At 41.9% G+C, this 18,314-nt stretch overlaps 1 long non-coding RNA gene across 1 annotated transcript in view; it reads left to right on the forward strand.

Annotated features, from left to right (window-relative positions):
* LOC126100607 (uncharacterized) overlaps nt 1-18,314 on the forward strand; it is a 563,386-nt gene that overhangs the window by 487,972 nt on the left and 57,100 nt on the right. Inside the window, exon 4 of the long non-coding RNA XR_007522186.1 lies at nt 7,230-7,306. This is a non-coding gene — a long non-coding RNA (uncharacterized LOC126100607). The remainder of the gene's footprint in view (nt 1-7,229; nt 7,307-18,314) is intronic.

Below are 18,314 nucleotides of genomic sequence, written 5' to 3' on the forward strand. Positions count from 1 at the left end.
CGTTGGAAACCGTTTTACATGACTCACCTGAGCACAAATGACAGCGCTGCTAATGCATTTCCCTTTTATACCTTGTGTACGCGATTCTGTCGTCATCCGTATTTGTGTAAATCGCTATCCCATGACTTCTGTTACCTCAGTGCTAAGTGTCATAACGCAAGATTTTTTTTTTAACACTAAGTGTTATTCATGCATAGTTAGTGGAGACTGTAAGCAAATGTTACGTGGAAAACAACTGCCCTTGGGCCGTGGCGTGAGGACAGAAGGGACCCCCGTATGTCTTCCGTTGATTTATGCTCAGCCGGCACGAATTCCTGTGCACATCCCGCCATTCGTCTCGCGTTATCACGCCCCTTCCAGGCGTCATAGCAGCCACCGTTTTGCTTCAGTAATGGTTTCCGCCGTCCCCCTGTATTCTGGGAAGACGGAAGGCTGCAACAGCTGCGCGCATTTCTCACTTGTTAACAACGGATGAATACGTATTACGTTGACCATCACCAAATTTAATTAGCGGGTTTATTTGGACAGTAATTACGCGCCTGAAGGTTTGGCTCCAGCAAATAAAAGGGAAAATTCGGATACACGGCCTGGAAGTTTTACTGCTAATAATGATGCTTAAATATATGAGGAAGGTGCCATTTTAACACCTAGTTAAGAGCTCTATCTTAGAAACCTGACGAAGTAGCGCAGTGTTGTATCTCTTAAAGACGGTGAGTCTTTTACCTTTATTTTAAGAAAAGTATTTGACAGTGCGTGTCATGACATGGAAAACTACTGAATTAGGAGAGTAATAGTATGGTATTCTGCCTTACAGAAGGTCTTGTCGTGGGTTAAGCCTCTTCCACTTTTGTCTGTCCATAGCCAGTCTCTTCATTTCTGAATAGTCCGCCCCCGGTAGCTAAGTAGTCAGCGCGACAGAACGTCACTCCTAAGGGCCCTGGTTCGATTCCCGGCGGGGTCGGAGATTTTCTCCACTCAGAGACTGGGTGTTGTGATGTCTTAATCATCGTCATTTCATCCCAATCGACCCGCAAGTCACCGAAGTGGCGTCAAATGGAAAGACTTGCACCCGGCGATTGGTCTACCCGACGGGAGGCCCTAGTCACACGACATTTACATTTTTATTTCTGAATATTTGCCTCCTTTGATACTGTCCAGCATTTGATATCTTCTTTTTCCTCTTCCCCTTTTCCTCTCCACCATTCCTTCTGTTCCTTCCTTCAATAAACAGTCCCTCCTCAAACAATGTCCAATCTAGTTCCGTTTTCTTTTTCTGATGACTTAGGAGAAAAGCTGAATAAATTTTCGTTCCATACCTAAAGCGTCGGAAGGGTGATACGTTGTGGTTCCATTGCTTCTCTTAATACGAGGGGGCATTCCGATAGTAAGTCCCATCCTCTTTGTTAACACGGAAACTTTGTTCCCAAAAACAGATACACCATGGCATCACGAACTATACACCTTTAACTATTTTTCGACATAGTCGCCACCAAAATTAAGTCATTTGTCGTAGCCTGCTGTAAGTTTGAAGAAACTACTCTGGTAAATCTGTCCTTTGGTGCAAGGAACTGTCGCACACCCTGCTCCAGCTCAGCATTGGTTTCGAAGTGACGTCCCGAGAGTGCAGCTTTCAGTGCAAGGAACAGGTAAATGACCATTGGGGCAAGATCGGGGCTGAAGGCCGAGTGATCCAATCCCTCTCATCCAAAGTGACTAATATGATCCTGTTTCGTTCATCCGGCCTGCAGCCCCAATCTTGCGCCACCGGACTTTCACCTGTTCCCTGCATTGAAACACGTGCTCTCCGGACTTCACTTACAAACCAACGCTGAGGTGCAACAGGCTGTGACATTCCTTGCATCGCATGGCACTGAGTTTTATCAGAGTGATTTCTTCAAAGTGACGGCACACTAAGATAGATGTTTCAATGTATATGGCGACTATGTCGAAAAATAGTGCAAGGTGTATAGTTCATTGTGCCATGGTGTATTTGTTTTTGCCTATAATTTTCCGTGTAAAAAAACATGACGAAACTTCCTTTCGAAACATCCCTCAGATTTATCGATGATGACCGGTGATCAAAAATTCTTCAATCTACTAATGACACTGACATTCACAAAGATGTGGAATGTAATAGATAGGATGCAGATAACAGGGTTGTGGGTAATATTAACTCACGGCTTGCGGGAAACAGATTGAAGATTAACTGCATGGAAACACAATACGAGTAATTTCTTAAACAAGACACTTATGAAAGCGAAATTTGGTAGAAAAAGGCGATCAAATGATCATTAACGACAAACATTTCAAATCCTTACAACAGAAGGTAGATGAAAAGCTCCTTTGGAAGTATCGTGTACAGAACCATGAACAGAAAATAAGTACTGCTCTCTTTACCACAAGAACAGTCTTCACTGTCACTGACACTGAAGTGCCAAAGTTGTTTACTTTGCATACTTTCTTTCTCTTTTATCCTATGGTATATTTTGGGGTTGGTGCAAGTATATGCATTCAAAGGACCATTCTGAGCGCAGACAAGGGCTGTCACAACGATCTGCAGTGTCCATTTGTGAACTTCGTACTGTCAATTTTTCAAGTGCCCCGGAGTTCTGACTCTACAATCACTGTGCATATAGTTCTTCGTAGCATTTGTGGTTAATAATATAGACTCATTCAAAAGGAAATGCTACATTCACTTCTGGAACACCAAACGCAAAAACGATTCCCTCACGGTTTACAGTTCTTTAGCCGTTGTACAGCAAGTCTGGTGCAATCTTTCGTTTTAAATTAGCTTCGAGCAGAAGAAAAATTTTGGGGATACGCCTAATATTTTCTAATGTCAGTCGAAAGAATATGTTATGAAACACTTCTTTTATTCTGTACAGGAATTTCTTGCAACAGTTTACAGTCTTGCACTGTAACGATTTACTTGTATATATGAGGGGGTTTAGTAAGTAATGCAATGCAATTTTTTTCTCTGTCAGTTTTGGCTGAAAAGACTGTGCAAATTTTTATTGGCCATCGTGGAACATTCCCGCTACAGCCCCTATAGTTTCATGAAGTTCCGATAAGTGTTGACCCTATACGTAGTCTTCAAAATGGCGTCTGTAAGGAGGTGCGTTCCGAGCAGAGAATTGTCATTAGGTTTCTACTGGTGGAAAAATAGACCATTGTAGATATTTATAGGCCCTAGCAGAATGTCTACGAAGACCTAGCAGTGAACAAAAACACGGTGAGTCTTTGGGCGAGGCGTCTGTCGTGATTGCAACAAGATCGCACAAACCTTTCCGATCTCCTGCATGTCGGCCGCTCGTATACAGCTGTGATTCTTGCAGTGTTGGCACGCGCAGACACACTCATCCGAGGTGATCAACGATCACAATCAAACACATCACTGCACAGCTGGACGTCTCTGTTGGTAGTGCTGATACACTCTCCACCACTTGGGGTACTCAAAGGGGTATTCCAGTAGAGTGGTACCATGCGAGCGTACAGGCCCTCCCAGTAACGTGACGTAAAGCCGTCACATTGAACGGAGATTGTGTTGGAAAAGGGGTTTTGTAGCCAAAAGAGCAGGGAATAATATGGTGTTTGGAATCCTGAATAAAATCTACCTCCATCCAGAAAAAAAAATTGTGCATTACTTATTTAACGCACCTCGTACTAATTGTAAACCTTTTCATTTTCATTGTTTTTTGGTTCTCAAAATGTCCTGTCAGCTTTCTGTGAATTTCTTACTGCCTGGTTTTGTCGTAAAGTAGCATTGGGACACATTATCCCATTAATACCTAATGAATATGTTCAGCCGGTTACGTGACTCGCTTTAGGCAAGTGGAGTGGCCATTTCTTGAAAGAAACCGCGGTTAATATCCTGTATCGTCCCTCTGCTTGCGATGCTAATACTCTCTGTCAAATGCCCTCGACATCGAGTGGTCGTTAAACACCTACCTTCCTGCTTCTTCTGCTTTCTACGGTGATATAATGTACAACTCTGTTGTTATACTCATTACTGTATAAGGAGTCAGTGTAGAACATTCTAGCTTCTTGTCTTATGAACACTCACTGGCCATAGCTTGTCATTGTGTTCCACTGTTTATAGCTGCGTCAGATATATAACTACAAAATGATTCAAATAGTTCTGAGCACTATGCGACTTAGTTTCTGAGGTCATCAGTCGCCTAGAACTTAGAACTAATTAAACCTAACTAACCTAAGGACATCACACACATCCATGCCCGAGGCAGGATTCGAACCTGCGACCGTAGGGGTCGCCCGGCTCCAGACTGTAGCGCCTAGAACCGCACGGCCACTCCGGCCGGCACATAACTACAATGTGGATGAGTGTGAGGTGTCCATGCAGAATTGTTATGTGTGTGTTGTTGATGATGACCATACACATCTTACTCTCTAAGGCTAAATTCAAAGGGGCCTGCGAACTTTACGTCAGTTCACGTGTTATGACGTTTATGGAGAATGAAGCTCTTATCTATAAAAATGATAATGGATTCCGCAAACAGAGATCCTGCGAAACCCAGCTCGCTCTGTTCCTCCATGAGATACATAGCGATGTAGACAACGGCGCTCAGGTTTATGCTGTGTTCCTTGACTTCAGGAAGTCGTTTGACACCATCACGTAGCGTCTTTAGTAAAAAAAGTAAAGGGGAGGGAGGGGGTGGAGGGCGCGTAGTGATAATCCGATGATTCAATGTGCCATCCCTCTACATGCTATCACATCGCCATCGATGTACAGGGTCGGGCGTGGATGGGAGGAACAGTGGCAAGAGTAGTAGGAAATTACAGGCAATAAGATGCAGTAGTGAAGTCAAAACTCAGTGAACATCATTCCAGCCACAACGGCGGAATTAGGTCCTTCTCATTCGTCTTCGCACAGGACACAGAAATATGACCAATGTCTTTTTACTTCGACGAGAGGACTCTCCTTTAGGTGCAGTAAAACTTCGAAGTATTTTTTTTTTAAACCGACCCGCAAAAGGAAATCGTGGGCGAGAGAAGGAGGTGCTCGCATTATGCTCTGTCTGTGACGCATTTTGGGATATTCACCATCCTGTTTTTCGCATGTTTCCACTTTGTCTTCCGTATATTAAAGCCGACATATGTTAAGTTCAAGCGATTTAGACTTTTAAACCTTTTTAAAATAAACAAGGTAATTATGGCTTAATTTATTTAGTGTTGCAGAAACAAGCCCATGCCTACGGGTTATTCATCAAAAATATTTTTGGACAAATGTTTCAAAAATGTTTGTTATTGCTATTTATGAATATTAACACGCTAAATTTCAAACATTCTTCTGTTTTCCAAAAACCGCAAACTTACTCCTAATTGCTTGTCGACTGGATTTGCTTGTCTCATTGCCGTATTTTTCTTTTTCTATGCTTTCTAGTATTAATGTACGAGGGTCATTCAATAATTAAAGAGACAAATTGGTCTGGAGAAAAAAAGTATTCAGTTTTACAAAACAATACTTTTTCTAATTGTCAACATAATCTCCTTGAACATTTATGCACTTGTTCCAACGCGCTAAAGCTTTTTTATCCCAGCTGCAAAGAACTCTTTACCTTGATGTTTGAACCAATTTCCCACAAACGTTTTCACGTCCTCGTTTTCCTGGAACCTCATCCCACGTAATGCCTCCTTCATTGCACCAAACAAATGGAAATCACTAGGTGCTAAATCAGGACTGTAAGGGAGATGAGGTAGTACTTCCCAGCCCATTTTGTCGATGGCTTCACGGGTTACTTGAGTAATATGAGGACGTGCGTCGTCTTGCTGGAGAATCACAACACTCCTCTGAGATCCACGACGGCTCTCTATCCTTGTTTAAAAGCAAATCTGAGTAGTATTGTCTGTTCATTATACGCCGCTGTTCGAGATAATCACAAAAAACTGGACCTTCAGCATCCCAAAACACCGTCAACATGAATTTTCCTGCTGATGCTTGTGTTTTGAATTTTTTCTTAACAGGTGAGCTGATGTGCTTTCACTCCATGCTTTGTCTTTTTGATTCTGGCTCGTAATAGTGAACCCAAGTTTCATCACAAGTTAAAATTACGTTGAGGAAGTCTCACATTCTCTTTCACAACGTGCCTTTAGCTCTGGGCACACTCTCAACCTTGTTTCCTTGTGTAGCTGCGTCAACTCCTTTGGGACCTATCTTGCACCTGTTTTGCGGTACTTCAGCTTGTTACAGGTAATGTTACGAACTGTAACAGCACTAAATTGAACCTTATCAACTACAGGGAGTTGAAACTGCAATTGGTCGACAAGAACGATGTTCGTCAGTCACTGAGTCTTGACCATTTTTGAACTGCTCTACCCGCTTGTAAAAATTTTCACCATTCATACAATCTTCACCATAAACTTTAGACATTCTACAGTATATATTCGCCTTCAGCGAGTAAAAAAGAATAACATAATGTTGTTGAACTAATGTGGAAGTTTCAAGCGAACTCGCAAACTTGAAATGTTTTTTTAAGATGATGATGTTTGATTTGGGGGGCTCTCAACTACGTGGTTATCAGTACCCGTACAAATTCCAAACCTTTGCTCAGCCCAGTCTCGCCACTTTCATCATGATGATGAAATGATGAGGACAACACAAACACCCAGTCATCTCGAGGCAGGTTAAAATCCCTGACCCCGCCGGGAATGGAACCCGGGACCCCGTGCTCGGGAAGTGTGAACGCGACCGCGAGACCACGAGTGTGCGAACGTAGTTTTAAGGTTATAAACAAAACAATGTTCATACATCAGCTGCCCAGGGCTCATCCCAGTGATGCCAACTTAAAGCCATAAAAGTACCAAACTTTCCCCACAAACAGTTTTTTCTCCAGATCAATTTGTCTCTTTAATTACTGGATCACCCTCGTAAGTAAATAATTCTTTCCATTGTGGACGTATTAGAAAATTGCAACTACTGGAAGTGAAGGTAATTTGTAATGAATTAGCTGCTTCCAGTTAATTTTGAAGGGGTTTATTTTTCCATAGTGACATTTCAAGGTACTTGGCATCTTCAGAAGTGTTTTCATTTCATTTTTTTTTCAGTTTTTAGGATTTTAAACTTATTCATCTCTAATTCATCAAATTCGCTGGCAGTCGTGCTGTTGAGTCCCCTTAAACAACAAACACACCCTAATGTTTCATGCTTCTTTACAACTGTACGTCACGTCTCTTCAGCTTGACCGCTAAATATTGGTGTTTTCCTCTAGCAGGATTCGAGCCAGCTCTACCCAACTCTAGAGTCATCGGACTGGACCACACCAGCACCCAACTTCAGCTGCAGGGAAGGGTGAGTAAGACTGTAATCAAAATTATTCAAATAACAGGCAAGTGGAATGTTTTAGAAATGGCAACGACACTAATCGCATGGAAAAAAAATACAGTCTCCATACTCGCAGAAGGGTGGCCAAGAGACATGTATTATCCATTTTGTAGACACCGTACACTTTGGACATTATTACACTCTTCCCTTCCATCGACGGAAGAAAAATTTTCAGCTCTCCTGTACATCATGTTGATTATGTCTGATTAAACAGTTAATTGTGTACGTGATTGAACATCTGCCCCTGAAAGACTCGCCGACCACACATATTGCTCTCCACAGATCGAGACCGCTGACCTTTCCAGTGGAACTACGCATTATCTCCTTTGAAGTAATAGCATGTTTATGATTCAGTGTCAGTTCGTAGACCAGTTGTCAGTGATGTTAGGCACTACCCCTCGTGACGATGAGTGCCGCCTCAAAGCTGTGGGCCAGTGGAAAAGCGATTATGTGAATAAGATGACGTTGGTTGTGCATCATAATGCTTAAAGTGCATATTGCTCACAGCGTGATTTTAGTGCTATTCTGTTGTGTTTAGCGGTGACGTTGCAAGAGACACTAGTAATATCTCAACATTTTTTCAGGATCTTCAACATCCATTAAGATTATTAATTTTGTAGTCAGTTTGTCTAATGCAGCGAAGGGATTTCACAGAATACTGCCATGCATCCAGTGCCTTGAGTACCGATATTTCGGCTGTATTTACGTCCAGATACTTTCAACATGACTCGAAAAATTGTACCGCAAGCTGTATTCCAGAAATTTCGTCGAATATTAACGCTGTTTTCGGCATCTGCACATTTTTGTAAGAGTAATGGTTCAAGAGTCGATAAAGCCTTTTAGGTATTTCTTGTATGAGGTACTGGCATCACTACTTCTGTTAGTGATTGAGGATGTTTTACTGAACAACATTACATCAGTATTTACATCGTCTGTGCAGACCAATAATGACAGTTACTACAAGTCGTATTCCTTTAGGTTGGGTGGTACCTCCAAGTACATGTGGCAAGAGAAAGCGATTAATGTTTACTTTTCTTGGCCAGCAGATCAGTTGTTGAAGTCTGTACAGGCGAATGGAAAACAGTTAGTTTATACTGACAGGTGTAGTCTACTTAATGGTTCAGCTACCACCGTGCAGAAAACGGCTGATAGTAAATTTTGTGACGTGTTAGTGTGAAAACTATTTGCCGCAGAGAAGGAATAATTAACACACTGCTGTGTGTACATACGCCGGCTGTGGTGGCCGAGCGGTTCTAGGCGCTTCAGTCTGGAACCGCATGACCGCTACGGTCGCAGGTTCCAATCCTGCTTCGGGCATGGATGTGTGTGTTGTCCTTAGGGTAGTTAGGTTTAAGTAGTTCTAAGTTCTAGGGGACTGATGAGCATCGATGTTAAGTCCCATAGTGCTCAGAGCCATTTGAACAACCACCTCTGGTCGTAATAACGGCCTTGCTACGCCTGGACATTGAGCCAAACAGAGCTTGGATGGCGTGTACAGGTACAGCTGCCCATTCAGTTTCAGTACGATACCACAGTTCATCAAGAGTAGTGACTGGCGTATTGTGACGAGCCAGCTGCTCGGCCACCACTGACCAGACGTTTTCAATTCGTGAGAGATCTGGAGAATGTGCTGGCCAGGGTAGTAGTGGAACATTTTCTGTATCCAGAAAGGCCCGTACAGGACCTGCAACATGCGGTCGTGCATTATCCTGCTGGGTTTCGCAGGGATCGAATGAAGGGTAGAGCCACAGGTCGTAACACATCTGAACTGTAGCGTCCACTGTTCAAAGTGCCGTCAATACGAGCAAAAGATGACCGAGACGTGTAACCAACGGCACCACATACCATCACGCCGGGTGATACGCCAGTATGGCGATGACGAATATACCCTTCCAATGTGCGTTCACCACGATGTCGTCAAACACGGATGGGACCATCATGATGCAGTAAACAGAACCTGGATTCATCCGAAAAAATGACGTTTTGCCATTCGTGCACCCAGGTTCGTCATTGAGTACACCATTGCAGGCGCTCCTTTCTGTGATGCAGCGTCAAGGGTAACCGCAGCCATGGTCTCCGAGCTCATATTCCTTGCTGCTGCAAACGTCTTTGAACTGTTCGTGCAGATGGTTGTTGTCTTGTAAACGTCCCCATCTGTTGACTCAGGGATCGAGACGTGGCTGTACGATCCGTTACAGCCATGTTTGACTTCTCCACTGCTAGTGATACGAGGCCGTTGGGATCCAGCACGGCGTTCCGTATTACCCTCCTGAACCCACCGATTCCATATTCTGCTAACAGTCATTGTATGTCGACCAACACGAGCAGCAATGTCGCGATACGATAAACCGCAATCGCGATAGGCTACAATCCGACCTTTATCAAAGTCGGAAACGTGATGGTACGCATTTCTCCTCCTTACACGAGACATCACAACAATGTTTCACCAGGCAACGCCGGTGAACTGCTGTTTGTGTATGAGAAATCGGTTGGAAGCTTTCCTCATGTCAGCACGTTGTAGGTGTCACCACCGGCGCCAGCCTTATGTGAATGCTCTGAAAAGCTAATCATTTGCATATCACAGCATCTTCTTCCTGTCGGTTAAATTTCGCGTCTGTAGCACATCATCTTCGTGGTGTAGCAATTTCAATGGCAAGTACTGTATTAAGGTACAACTTAGAAAAGTATCTGCACTTATATCAGTTACACCCTGCATCCGCCCGGCTAACCGCTCGGTCTAACGCGCTGCTTTCCGGGCGGGAAGGCGTGCCAGTCCCCGGCATGAATCCGCCCGGCGAATTAGTGTCGTGGTCCTTGTGCCGGCCAGCCTGTGGATGGTTTCTAAGGCGGTTGTCCATCTACCTCGGCGAATGCGGGCTGGTTCCCCTTGGTCCGGGTCAGTTACACTGTGTCGGCGATTCCTGCGAGACCGGCCGCGGTGGCCGTGCGGTTCTGGCGCTGCAGTCCGGAACCGCGGGACTGCTACGGTCGCAGGTTCGAATCCTGCCTCGGGCATGGGTGTGTGTGATGTCCTTAGGTTAGTTAGGTTTAAGTAGTTCTAAGTTCTAGGGGCCTTATGACCTAGGATGTTGAGTCCCATAGTGCTCAGAGCCTTTTGTTTTTGATTGCTGCGAAAGCACCGTTTCCACGTACGCGTACACCATAACTATTCTATCGCAGGCATTTGGGGTTACACTCGTCTGGTGTGAGACGTTCCCAGGTGCGGGAGTGGGGCGGGGGAATGGGGGGGGGGGTTCACTGGGGGCCGAACCGCACAGTAACGCTGGGTTCGGTGTGGGGAGGCGGTGGCATGGGTAGACTGCTGTAGCCTGTTGTGGGGTTTTGAACCACTGTGGGCCACGGCGGGACAAAGCCTCTCTGTCGTTTCTAGGTCCCTGGTTTAATACATACATACATACACCTTGTATAATGGTGCATGTTATGTGTCTCAAAACTAATTGTACAAATTTTTGGGGACAGATTCCTCACACCAAAACAAGAAAAAATATCTAGTAAATATTAGCTCTAAAATGCGTTCGTTATGAGCTATGAACACTTGTTCATTTTCGATGCTATGAAACAGATCTCTTCTACTGAAAGATCTTCATTTTCCAAATTTTGTCAGGAGATAGTACGGCCCGAAACAAGAAACAAATGTCCAATAAACATACAAACTCTGGATTCTTCGTGGTGACGATGTCTCCATGTGCGGATGATGTACGTTGGGTTGCCTATTTTAAATGGAATATTTTCTGGGCCAATTTTATGTTGCCCATCCTGTATACAGAATGTCCCTGGAAAAAAGGTCGGTTTCTAAGAACATGACAGGAACGATCATTCAATGCGAAAACAATCTAGTAAACATGGGTTCTAAAATGCATACCTTAAGAGATACGAGGACTTGTTAAATAGATGCGTTTCACAGTAGCGAAACTAGACAGGTTGTCATAGGCGTTAAGATATGCACTTTAGAGCGCATGTTTACTGGTCTTGTTTTTCTTGTTTTGTCCCATAGAACCACCTCTCAAAATATGGGAAGGAAAGAGCTTGCAGTAGAAGAGATGTGTTTCACGGTGTCGAAGATGAAGACGTGTTCATAGCTCTTAAGGGGTGTATTTTAGACTCCATGTTTACATGACGTTTATTTCTTGTTTTGGTGTAAGGAACCTGTCTCCAAAGTTTCTAAAAGTATTTCTGTACAGTTTCTGTTTGTCAATTTACGCTTTCTAATCAGACATTTCACTTGCAACAACCAGAAGTTCATATTTTAGCCGATTCGTGCAAGCAGTTATTCCGGGAGTACTACACGCAAACAAAGCAGTGAAGAGAACATTGCTTATCGATCCGTAAAACTAACGGGTCGTGTTAAGAAACACGTAGCGTTATAATGACAGAAAACATTTTCATGAACGTAACAAATGCATCGATCTAAACGATATTTTCATCTATTATACCGAAAGTAGTCACTGAACTTCTAGGAAATGCGCGCCTTGTCCGGCAAGAAAAGAAATCAGAATCAAATGAATGAATATAGTGGTTCAGTCGATGGTTTCTTTCATTCTACCAAAAGTGGTCACGGTTTTTCGTAACAGCAAGACAGTCTTCAATTGCGAGGTGGCATTGATCTTAATCCTATCGGAGAAAAGTTACCCGTGGCGCCCGAGGCTCTGCTTTCCACCTACTTTCCTCTGATCCACTGATTTCCGTATTCCTTCTTCAGGCGTGAGGCCGTCTGGTTGTGGGCAGAAACTACTTTCACGTTGTAACCGCAGCTGCGTGCGCTGAATAAAGAAACGGCAGAGTAACGGTAAAAGTTAAAACGGCTTCAGATGTCAATTTTACACCGAGATGAATGCGAAGAGATATCGTATTTACAGTGATTTTTAAAATATCTAAATTTTCTGATCTTCCGATCAAGTCTATAATGCATAAGATTCTGACCGAGCAACCTGTCGACGTATAAATAGGACAGGTTTTGTGAAATATGCAGGTTTGGAACAGACTGGGTATAATATTCAGTAGTTGTTTGGCTTATGTCAATACACACACGCCAATTAGCAACAACATTATGGCCAGTCTCCTACTCGTTAACAAATCTGAAAGTCGGAAACAGTACGCCAGACCAGGGAGTCCTGACTTACTGGAGATACGCTGTACCAGCAGAACAATCCGAGCATACCTTACACCTGTCAGTGCTGTTCTATTACGGGTTTTGACTACTAGTGTTGTTACATATGGCACGGAGGGACCAGTGATATGGTAGATGGGATAACGTGAAGTTATCACCGATAGCAGGCTGAAGTTTTAATTTAGAACTCAACTTGGTAAAGCCGTTCTGTGCCTCATCCTCTGACACAGAGATGTTGATTCCTCAGTATACTCCGTGAAGTTTTATTTTCGTTTTCGTTTATACGCAAATTCGAAGTGATCGTGTGGAATTAGAGACGTCTTTCTGTACGTTGTCAACAAAATAATTAACAACGGCAGATGAAAAGAGGATATAAAATGTAGAGAGGCGATAAAAATAATTTATTTTATGAAAACAATGAATAGATTAACATCAAATACTAACTTAAATAGCCGGCCGAAGTGGCCGTGCGGTTCTAGGCGCTGCAGTTGGGAACCGCGAGACCGCTACGGTCGCAGGTTCGAATACTGCCTCGGGCATGGATGTGTGTGATGTCCTTAGGTTAGTTAGGTTTAAAAAGTTCTAAGTTCTCGGGAACTAATGACCTCAGAAGTTGAGTCCCATAGTGCTCAGAGCCATTTAAACCATTTTTTGAACAAACTTAAATGTTTGAATTTTTTTCACACTCTTGACACTGTGGATCTCGGAATATCGAATGTCTAGCGTCAACTACAATTCCGCGCTGAAAGCCTGTTAATTCCCGTCGTGCGGCCATAATCACCTCAGAAACATTTTCACATGAATCACCTGAGTACATATCACAGTTCCGCCATTGATACCTTGCGTAAGCGATACTGCCGCCATGACTTATCTCAACGCAGCTTTCCGCACGACTCTGTCGAGAGACCTGCGCCAACTCGTCTATGCCATCTGTATGTCCGCTGGTCGGAATGCTAAAGATCATTAGAACAATTTTTTGTCGAAACGATTTCGAACGCACCAGTTTACAGGGCACATGATTAATTTTAGTGCATGTCTACATGCTGTCGATTTACAGGCTCCTAAATGGCACATTGTCAAAATTTAACACTAACAAACGTATTATTTTCTGGCCTACTTTTTGAATTATAAATTCCCCGTCGGAAATAGGCTGTTTTTTGGTTTAAGAGAACATTCACGAAACTGCATTTAAAATTAGCTGTTTCACAGCCACCAGCTTTAAATACAATTTCTTTTATGGAATACAAGGTGGTGTCCAGAAGAAAAGATTTTAAGTCAGATTTAAAACTTGCTTTACTATCTATCACATATTTTGTGTTATCGGCATAATGATCAAAAAATTTTATTGATACATACTGAATTGCTTCTTGACACACTGAATTCTTTAATAATGGGTCATTTTTTCGTCTTGTGTTGCAAGTGTGGACATCACTATTTTCCTGTAATTGGTATAGATTATTTTGATGAAGTTCGTTAACGAACATATTTATTGTGAAGGTGCCGTTACAATACCTTATTCTTTAAAGACACACCTACAAGATTACAGTGTGTGATCACTGCATTGTACTGTTACTGGTCGCTTTCGTACGATCAGTATTTCCTTTCTTGTGATGAGCTACCCCAGAAAATTATTCTGTAAGAAATTATTGAGTGAAAGTATGAAAAATATGTTACGATCTTGAGTCTTTGGTCTCCAAGCCTAGCTGTTATACGAAGAGCAAAAGTAGTTGAACTTAGTTCGTTTGAACGGCACAGTAACATGTTTGTCCAGTTCAAATTTTCCTCAAAACATGCACTCAAAAACTTGGAACATCGTACTCTCTTTACTTATCCCAGTTTATCTGCTACGTCAGTTGTTGGTATGACACCTTTTGCTGTATAAAACTACGTATAGTGTGTTTTAAGGGAGGGTCCATTGTTCCATTGTCAAAGAACCGTTCAGAAATTTTCTGAAAAACTACGTTAATAATTTCTTTTTCGTACCTTTCTCTCTGGTGGGATTTATTATAGTTCTAACATCGTCTTCAGAAAGTGCATATTCCGCTTGATAAATGTTTACTGAAGATCAGTCATACACATAATGAATAGGAATGGAACCAAAATTGAACCATTTGGGACTCTCTTCGTTTCACACGCTTTCTGCGTATGCAGTACCAAGTGGATTCCTGCAGAGGCTTCTTTTTTTGATCTCCAGAAAAACCGTCATTATGACGTCACTACCGAACCGGTATTTGCATAGTTCTGAGAATCTTTCCTGTGATCCTTCTGGAACGATCTACACTTTTTTTTATAATCATATGGCACGCATCTTTGATCCAGAGAGCTACGATCAGCTATTGCTAGCAGAAGGATCAGCTCTTATTCGATATGGAATGCAACGGACACCAAGCCAAATTATGTTTTCTCCATGCGATTTGAGCTGACTCTGTTATTTCTATATATCTTACTTCGGGATCTGTGAAACGGCCGAAAGTAGAAAGTAAAAATGGAGTTGTTTCGGTGAAGGAGTACTCCAAGAGAGAAATTTATCGTTTCGGCCTTCTTTTGTTTCTGTGCAGTCATAATTAACAATGACTTCGTTCTCGGTCATTTTTTTCAACGCTTTTGGTAACACCATCGCCACCAAGAAACTTAAAGTCAGTAGCTATGGACTACACACGTGGCAGAAAAATAAAATTTATGTTAATCCTGTTTAGCTGCGTTATTTCAAAAATGGTTCATATGGCTCTGAGCACTATGGGACTTGACTTCTGAGGTCATCAGTCCCCTAGAATTTAGAACTACTTAAACCTAACTAACCTAAGGCATCACACACATCCATGCTAGAGGCAGGATTCGAACCTGTGACCGTAGCGTTCGTGCGGTTCCAGCCTGTAGTGCCTAGAACCGCTCGGCCGGGGGCCGGCGCTGCGTAATTTTGGTTCGATTAATGATAAAGTATAAGTGACACAGTAACCTTTAGAACCGTAACTATCACGTCACGGGATACACAAACTGTAGCAATGGAAACGTCTCTATCATATCACTGAATATATAAACTGTGAAAATTGTAGGTGATTACCCACAAGCTTACATTCCGGAAAATAACACGCGGTTTATTCTATATATAAAAAACTTTTAATGAAGGAGAGAGGATTGGTTTAGAAAAATAGCTAATTTTATTTCCGTTGACACGTTTTTTAGTAATTAAACTAGATAAATTAGGTTGGCAATAGTGTTTTAAGTTGTTAACTGCAAATTATTCACTGTGTGTAGGCGACAATTAACTTCACTACATGCATCATTAATTTTTAGATTCTAATGAAATTCTTGGTGCGTGATGTTTCGAACACAAAGATCTTACCTTAGATCTACATTGGAAACAATTGTCTGGCGTGGACAGAAACGTCAGACACAGCAACTGGCTGCGTTATTATCATTTAACGCGTCTGGTTTCATTTTTCCGTTTTTGATATAAATTTTGTAATAAAGAATATTTATCACGATATCCGCTCGCATATACTTTCGAGATGGTTTCTGAAGAGTTAAATTACTTGCAGCAGTATCTGGAAATGAAAAACTAACTCAAAACACTACACGTATCAACAAAGAAAACTTCATTCTAAATCTGCGACAGCAACCCTATGTATCTATCACCAGTCTGCGATTGCAAAGCTTACATAGTTCTGTATAACACTTGTGATATATATGTTTGTCGAAGTGGAAGGATTTTTCTCATTTTATTCCGTAAACACGTATACCGACAACGCGATGTTTTCCAGAATATATATTTTTCGGATTTCCGCAGGTCGCAGGACTCCCCTCGTCGTGTGAAGTAATGCGATTTCTGTTGTTTTCAGTCATGATTGACACAAGATACATTTTCTGATGTCAACACAGCGACACGTGCTTGATAGATTTATTTTCCGTCGTCAACGTGATGGGATATCGGAAAATATATGTTCAATAAATGACATCGGGAAAATCACCTGCAGCTAACATTTCATACTCGTATCGTTTTGAAGAAGAAAAATATCTTCCCATTTATGAAGATAAAATTTGTAGATACAATTTTTCCTTCGTGGAAATAAAATACCAATTTGACAGACTATTTAGATCCGACTTAAACATTATAAATCTTACGTTTTTCTTTGTAACTGCCCAGCTATCGGTATATTAATTTTATTCTCAGATAGTGTAGGGCACAAAAAATAATTCCAAAGGAGGACACAAAATAATCAGATCAGTATTTGTCTAAAATTAAACTTTAATTAAAAATTAATAATGATTTTCATCGTTGTTTGCATTACCGAGTATTCAGTCACGTCAGTTGAGACTTGGCTGAGATCATTCTGCTCGCACAGTTAACTCCTGATTGGAAGCTGAAAAGCAATACTGTCGATAGGCAGACTTCTGGTTGCACAGTCACAGCGGCAAAGCTAGCTTTTGTAGGGCCGTGAGTTAGGTATATGAAATCAGAATTCTGCTACTGGGCTGTGTGGTAGCTAGCTTCATACAGAGCTATTCAAAAAGAAGGAACAGATTTCAAACTTTTATTTCTTCCAAATTACAAGAGATAGAAGCACAACTCCAATGTTTCTGGAAATAAAAAAGTACAAATTTTTATGCATTCAATGTGAGCACCATGTGTTACACGACTAATATGAAAACGGTGGCTGATTTCCTGCTATATACGAAGCAGATGGTCTCTCGTTATGGAACGCACAGCTTCAACAATGCGATGTAGCAGACTTTCAAGAGTGTCAGTCATAGAGTGGGTAAATACGAGGTCTTTTACCTAACCCCACAGATAAAAGTCACAGGGTACGAGATCAGAAGACCTGATCCTCTTCCAGTCCAATGTCCCAGACCTCACACTTAGCGACCCTTATCTGAGGGGTTATGTACAAGATCCGTTTTAACCCCCCCCCCCCCACCACCACCACAAGACTGACACTGACATCGCATTGTTGAAGCTGTGAGATGTGTCACGAATGCAAATTCAAATCATAGATTTTATTAATTCTAGGAACATAAAACGTAACTGATACAAAAATGTTTAGTAAACGACTTTCAGTAATGACAACAATAAAAAGATTTTTTCATTGTAATCGATAATTTTTTTCTCCCTTAATGAACATATCAGTCTTCATGTAGAAGCTGTTGGCTATGGCGATTATACAATGTAATATAATATTATAAAAAAATGATTTAATTCGTAGAACCAAGGATGACCACGTAGATACATGTATACTCTGTCACGGCTGAAGCAGGAAAGAGATTACACGAAGTCGCTGTGACCTGCAGAGAGAAAAATTAGATGAACGCCGAAAATAGTTGAAATTTGGCAGCGATAAAAGACAGAGTTTGTACACAGCGTATGAGAAACACTCGCCGAACTCACGCAGTTCCAGCCGCTACCACACAGTTGCCAAGCGGCTGGCGTGTATAAGCAAATTGCGAAACGACTGTGAATTGTATAATGTATGGAGTGTTGAGGCACATTCAAAACACAAATGAGGTCGTATTTCGGAGTTAACTGTTCCGGTGTAAGTTATATCAGCAATAAAAAATATCCCCAAGAGTGTAAATAACGTGCTTAGTTTGGAACGTATAAAAATGAGTGTGAAATCCGCAAAGAAACTTGTGAAACGAAGTGAAATCGGCGCAAGACATCAGCAGTCATAAAGTTCGTGCCAAGCACGCCAGTATGTATACTTGTAAAGAGTTCCTTTTGAACTTAAACACATCAAGTCACAATTCATTTCCTGTCTTAAACTATTTTCGATGATGCGGTTACAACTCTGCTACTGTCAACTCTATATATTACAATGCACTGCGATTTCTTATTAAATGTTGGCATTAAAA

The sequence above is a fragment of the Schistocerca cancellata genome, chromosome 9 (genome assembly GCF_023864275.1).
Source record: "Schistocerca cancellata isolate TAMUIC-IGC-003103 chromosome 9, iqSchCanc2.1, whole genome shotgun sequence".
Taxonomy (NCBI): domain Eukaryota; kingdom Metazoa; phylum Arthropoda; class Insecta; order Orthoptera; family Acrididae; genus Schistocerca; species Schistocerca cancellata.